The sequence below is a fragment of the Crocuta crocuta genome, unplaced genomic scaffold, assembly GCF_008692635.1.
Source record: "Crocuta crocuta isolate KB4526 unplaced genomic scaffold, BGI_CrCroc_1.0 scaffold196, whole genome shotgun sequence".
NCBI classification, from domain to species: Eukaryota; Metazoa; Chordata; class Mammalia; order Carnivora; family Hyaenidae; genus Crocuta; species Crocuta crocuta.
The window spans coordinates 5,323,375-5,330,262 of record NW_027531026.1 but is presented as its reverse complement, the minus strand read 5'-3'; the positions used below and the strand labels follow the sequence as shown (position 1 = coordinate 5,330,262).

Sequence of the window (6,888 nt, the reverse complement as noted above, 5' to 3'; positions counted from 1 at the left end):
GGCAAGGCACCAATGAGTCTGTGGTAATTGCCTTTCTTCTCTAAAAGTGTAAGTTCGCTAATGACAGATGAAGTTACTGTCTTGTTGAAGGGCTGAATGATACCAAGCACACCCTAGAGACTTCAGAAACGTTCCTAGTAAGAATGGATAAATAAATGAATCAATGGAATTAGTTGGAAGTTAGCAAATCATGTTTCCACCTACTTTAAATTCACTATCGTTTTAATGAGAACTGCAACATAGGTGGATTGAATGCATTGATAATCAGGTATAATATGTGACTGTAGAGAAAAGACCACCAGAATCAAATACACATGACACCTATTATGGTGTTCAAAACTGTTACTATGCTTTTCTGTACAGTTATTATTTTTCAAAATCTATCCATTCAGGGTTTAGGTTAGAACACTACTTTTGTACATAAGTCAGAACATAATATGATAGTCATCTAGCAAATATTTAAACAAAGTCAATTTGTTTAAAACAAATTGTTTAAATTTGTTTTAAACAAAAACAGATTCATTAGAAATCTGAGTCAAGGAATTTTATTAGTTTGTTATCTTAACACATTAGCAAGCCAATGAGTTAATGTTGGTTAGTTTATGTAATTAATCTATTACTTCCCACTATCAGTGATGTATGGCACGTGTTTATATATTTGCAACATTAATGTAAAATATTTTATACTGTTTATTGCCTAGCTTATGTCATAGACATTTTGCTTTTGTATATGTCCTTCATATTTACAGTAATAAATATACATGCACGCACATACATTCACATCTGAATGCATGCATATTCTATCACATATGTTGGCAAAATGTTTTATTATGGCACTCTTTTCTTTTGTTCATAATTTTCTATCATTGTTAATGCTACAATGAACATAGTTGTGTCTATTTTTGCTTCTGTTTGATTGTTTAATTGGGATAAAATTAGGAATGAAAATATGATATTTAAGTCTAAGCAATTTATTTTTTATGTCTATTTATTTATTTTGAGAGAGAGTGAGTAGGGGAGGGGCAGAGAGAGAGAAAGAAAGAGAGACAATCCCAAGCAGGCTCCATGCTGTCAGCTCAGAGCCTGACAAGAGGCTTGATCACATGAACCGTGAGATCATGACCTGAGCCAAAAATCAAGAGTCAGACGCTCAACCAACTGAGTCACTCAGGCACACCTTAAGTCTAAGCAATTTAATTTCTCTGCCATATTGCTTTTCAGAAAGGCTGTACTAAATTACTAAATTAGCATTAATGAATAAATATGGTCATTTCTTTTCAGCACAGCCAGTATTGGATGTTTTGGGTTTTGTTCCCTTGCTTGCTAATTTTACTGTGTAAAACAGTACCCTAAGAGTGCTTTATTTTACCTTGTTTTAATAACTAGAGAGGCTAATATTTACCTTACTTATTTTTCAGTTTTATTGCCTCTTTTATCAACTATGATATTGTTTGCCCATTAATTTAGAATGTCAAATCTTACAAATTTGAATATAAATTACCATTATCATATAAGGAAAATATACAAAACGTATATAATAAACAATATTATCATTTTATTTAGGATTTATTTTTCCCCAGAAAATTAATATGCATACATAGTTTCATAACTTCTATTAATTCTAAGAAAAATGTTATTCTACCACAGAGCTATTAATTATTCTATTCCATTAGTTGCTACTTTTTTGTTTAATCCTCATTTTTAAACCTCATTTTAAACCATTTATTTTAAATTAAGAGGGTAAGGTGAAAATAACATTTTTCCACGATTACTCCAAATACACTTATATAATTGTTTTAATGGGTTTTTTTAGAAAATTTATGTTATCACATAATAAGAATTAGTATATAATTATTGATATTTCAGATATCTACCTTCTATTCCACTCAATGTCTAAAATGTTGCACAATTATAATATTTTATATATTGATACTAAACAATATGTTTTAATATTTGATGGGGCAGGTCACTTTTTATTATTTAATAACCCTACATATTTTATTTTAATAAACAGTTTTCCAGTTTACTTTTATGAAGAATTATGATACCAAATTCAAATTTTGATGGAATTTAAATTGGAATGTTTTATATACATTAAAGTTAAAATTTGCATTTTTTAAAATATATAATTGTCCTTTGCAAGAATAGGTTCAATATATTGAATTAGTCAAATTTTCATTTAAATTTTCCAGTGATAAGATTATGTAGTTTTCATATAAAATCTCATCATGTATTAAAATTCAACTTTATCTCTAAATATTTCCTATATTTGTTAACCTGAGGAATCTCTCCCTCTTTAAAATTATATTTTCTAGCTTTATTAATTACTGGATTATAGAAATACAAGAAAATTTATATATTTACATTATGGTTAGATATGTTTTAGCTTACAATGGATTTACATAGGTGTTCTAAGTGTATAATTTCATATATATACATATATATGTGCTTATATATAAATACACTCCTGGTCAGTACTTATTTATCATTTACCTTTCTTTATATTTCCATACCTAAGGAATCTCAATGTTTTATTAATAATAGAGAAGTATTATTTCTGATTTTAAAGTTAATCTATGCCCTTTAAGACTCTGAAAACAGCTATTTCCCTATTCTGTTAAAAATATATACACATGACTCTGAAAACTCTAAAACATTGATGAAAGACATTGGAGATTACACAATTGGAAAGTATAGTCCATGCTCATGGAATAAAAAAATTAATCTTATTAAAATGTCCCTACTACCAAAAGTGATCCTCAGATTCAATGCAATCCCTATCAAAATACCAATGACATTTTTCACAGAACTAGAGAAAATAATACTAAAATATTTATGGAACCAAATAGCCCAAGTAATCTTAAGAAAGAAGAATGAAGCTAGAGTTATAACAGTCCCAAATCTCAAGGTATACTATAATGCTGTAGTAGTCAAAATAGTATGGCACTGGAACAAAAAGAGATACATAGATGAATAGAACAGAACAGAGAGCCCAGAGATAAACCCACACATACATGGTCAATTAGTCCACAACAAAGGAGGCAAGAATATGCACCCTCTTCAATAAAGGATGGTGGCAAAACTGGATGAAGCTCAATCATTTTCTTATACCATACAAAAAATTAACTCAAAATGGGTTAAAGGCCTAAATGAAACTTAAAGCCATAAAACTCCTAGAAGAAAACATAGGCAGTAATTTCTTTGGAGGATGACCATTCACCCATGTCTCCTCAGGCAAGGGAAACAAAACCAAAAATAGGGTTGGGACTATAGCAAAATAAAACGCTTTTGCACAGTGAAGAAAGCCATCAACAAAACAAAATGGTAACCTACTGAATGGAAGAAAAAACTTGCAAATGATATGTCTAATAAGAAGTTAATATCCAAAATATATAAAGAACTTATATAACTCAACACCAAAATAAAAATAATAATCTGATTACAAATGGGCAGAGGACATGAATAGACATTTTTCCAAAGGAGACATAACAATGGCAAACAGGCACGTGCAAAGATGCTCAACATCACTCATTATCAAGGAAGTACAACTCAAAACCACATAAGATATTACCATATGCCTGTCAGAATGGCTAGAATAAAAAGACAAGGAGTAACACATGTTGGTGGGGATGTAGAGAAAAGAGAATCCTCATGTACTGTTGAGGTGAAGTAAATTGATGCAGCCATGGTGGAAAACAGTATGGAAGTTTCTCAAAATATTTTAAATAGAAACATCATATGATCCAGTAATTGGACTACTGGGTATTTACCGAAAGAAAACAAAAATACTAATCCAAACAGATATACGCACCCCTGTGTTTGCTACAGTATTATTTACAATATGGAAACAAAGCAAGTATCTATCAGCAAATAAAGCAAGATATGATAGATATATAGATACACACTCAAACACATACATACACACACACAGGAATGTTACTCAGCTATAAAAAAAAGAACAAGACCTTTCCATTTGCAACAAAAGAATAAGACCTTTCCATTTGCAACAACATGAATGGACCTAGAGTATATTATGCTAAGTGAAATAAGTTGGAGAAAGACATATACCTAATTTAACTTACATGTGGAAACTGAAAAACAAAACAAATGAACAACTAAACAAAAAGCAGAAACAGACCTATAAATATAGAAACAAACAGATGGATGCCAGAGGAGAGGGGGATGTGGGGATGGGCAAAATGGGTGAAGGAGAGTAGGAGGTACAAACTTCCTGTTATGTAATGGATAAGTCACAGGGATAAAAGGTGGAGCATAGGGAATATAGTCAATGGTATTGTAACAACACCAAGTGGTGACAGGTGGTAGCTATATTTAAGTTTTAGTAATTATTATTTAGACATATATTAAATTGTTACATATTATTTTCTTATTTAACTTATTAATGTAATATAATGTTAAATTTCTTTCTGATACTGACATGGATCTTTGGATTTCTAAGAGGAAAAGACATCCTAATTGTTAATGGAGTAGTATTATTTGGTACAGTACTTTACACCACTGTCATCTATCATCAGGGAGATGAGTAAGCTGTTGGTTTTGTCATTGAATGGGATAAGGAAGTATTGATGCAGAGTGAGAAACTAGACACTTTACGAAGTTATTTTTTAAAAAGACAGATAAGAAATAATTCCAGGGTGTCTGGGTGGCTCAGTCAGCAAAGTGTCTGACTTTGGCTCAGGTCATGATCTCACAGTTCGTGAGTTGAGGCCCCGTGTCCAATTCTGTGCTAACAGCTTGGAGCCTGGAGCCTGTTTCAGATTCTGTGTATCCCTCTCTCTCTGCCCCTCCCCCACTTGCATTCTGTCCTCTTTCTCTCTCTCAAAAATAAATATAACATTAAAAATATTTTTTTAAAAAAAAAAAAAGAAAAGAACTGATCCCAAAAGGCAAACTTCATACATCAGCATTTTTCCTAGAGCTAGTCTGGTGAAAAACAGTCAGATTATAGTTGTGTTAAATTTTAACAAAGGATGAATAAAATCATCAGGAATATTTTCAAGAAATCATCTCTGTAACTGCCAACAATTAGCAAGAGACAGTGAGTCTTTTAAAAGCGGAGTGCTCACTTATTGTTGTTGTAAATAAAGAAAAGCATGATTTTGGAATCTGGCATTTTATTTATGACTTTATTTTATTTTAATTCTTTTCCTACTTGGGGAACTACTTGAAGTCGCTCGTACTTTCTATAGTGACATACTTGGTTCTTATCTGTATAAAAACTTAATTACTGATTTATTTTCTATTCTAAAACAAAGAAAAACATTCTGGATTGCCCAAAAATGTGTGACATGCCTCTGAACCCATGAGAGACAAGTGCTTGTCATTTTGTCAATGTCTTAAACTCCTATTTCACCTTTGAAACATGCTTTTAACGTATGCTCTTTCTTGACTCTTCCTGCACCCTTGCAGGCACTATTCCCCTCCCGGCTCAGCTGTATCTTTGTTTCTGGTAGATGTGATGGGAGTATATAGACATGAAGAAAAAACAACAGGAATTCAAATCCCAAATCTGTTCCTTGTTAAGCATGTGAGACTGAAGGATTCACTGAAGGATTTCATTTTCTCTTTCGCTAACTGTATACCTACTGCTGCTTTCCTCATAGGGTTTGTTTGAGTCTTTTATGAAAGAATGTGCATTAAATCTCAACAAAATTAGTCCACCTTCACTGTATTCTAACACTTTTAATGTTTGTATTTATATTCATCAAAAAATTCTTCTCCTGTTAGAATGTTTTGTCCATCTACTTGAGGTCAAGGAATTGTTTTATTATCCTTGTATCTCATGTTTGACTCAATGAGTCCAGGAAATCAATTACTGTGCTCCAACCTCTGGGAATCAGAAAGACCAGAAAGTGCTTGCCCAGTTAATTCTTGAAACTCGTTTAGATATTTGTTGAGAATACCTCCTGCGGTGCTTGTACCTTCTGTGTATTACTCCAAATACACAGGCTTTAGTCCCTCACTAAGTACTCATTGAAAATGTTTGCAAGAAAATAAATTGGTTTTGTTGCCTCATTCCAGTTTGCAAAAGATATAATGGATATTTTCTATGAGCTAATTATATAAAGTTTTTGTTCCTGTGTGTCTGATGTCTGCTTATTATCAAATCAGTCTGGACAGTGGCTCTCAACACTGTGACTTTGACAAAGCTCCAGAAGCCTCCATTATGGGCAAATCCATGTGGAGCTGTGATACACAGGTGAAAAGTTACATGGTGAGTCATTTCCACTAAAGGAAATGAGCCACTTGAAGTACACTCCAATGGCATAAATCCACTCCTGGGAGACCATCCTTGCACCGTCCAGACTGCAGCTGTTCTGGAAGGTTTTAATTCTGGGCCAGTCCTGAGATTTCTAGGAAACAACATTTATGTATTGGTCCCTATGCTCTTTCCAGTCTTTTGTCATTTATCACAGCCTCAGACAAAATGGCTCTAAGACTTTGCAATCTCTAATAAGAGCTATGCCAGGTTAAAAGCATTTCCCTGAATATTTGCATGGCAAGAAGGTTACCATGATGGCAAAGGTGGTTTTCTCAGTGTGAGGCCCATCCATTGCACTCTGGATGTAGTGACCTCCGTGACTTCCCCAAAAGTGAAAAACTTGCCTGCACGATTGGTGGTATTAGGGGACTGCAATCACACCTCCCCCTAAAAAAGCAAAAAAAAAAGCATTTTCTTGAGGCAAATACAAATATTTCTTGGGCTTCATTTCAAAGTTGGAAAAATCGGGTTGAAAGGAAACCAGTAATTGGGTATTGTAGGTAATGATTCATGCCAAATCATTAGGAGAAATAAACAATTTCCACACAATACCAAATAACCGTTCTTTGGATTAAGATGGCAATACTATGGAGAAGAGGAAAGGG

General features: G+C 32.9%; 1 non-coding gene across 1 annotated transcript; it reads left to right on the top strand.

Moving 5' to 3' along the window:
* The first annotated feature begins 6,509 nt into the window (after nucleotides 1–6,509).
* LOC144237333 (U1 spliceosomal RNA) lies at nucleotides 6,510–6,673 on the top strand. The gene has a single exon (XR_013336831.1). It is a non-coding gene; the product is annotated as a U1 spliceosomal RNA (small nuclear RNA).
* The last annotated feature ends 215 nt before the right edge of the window (nucleotides 6,674–6,888 follow it).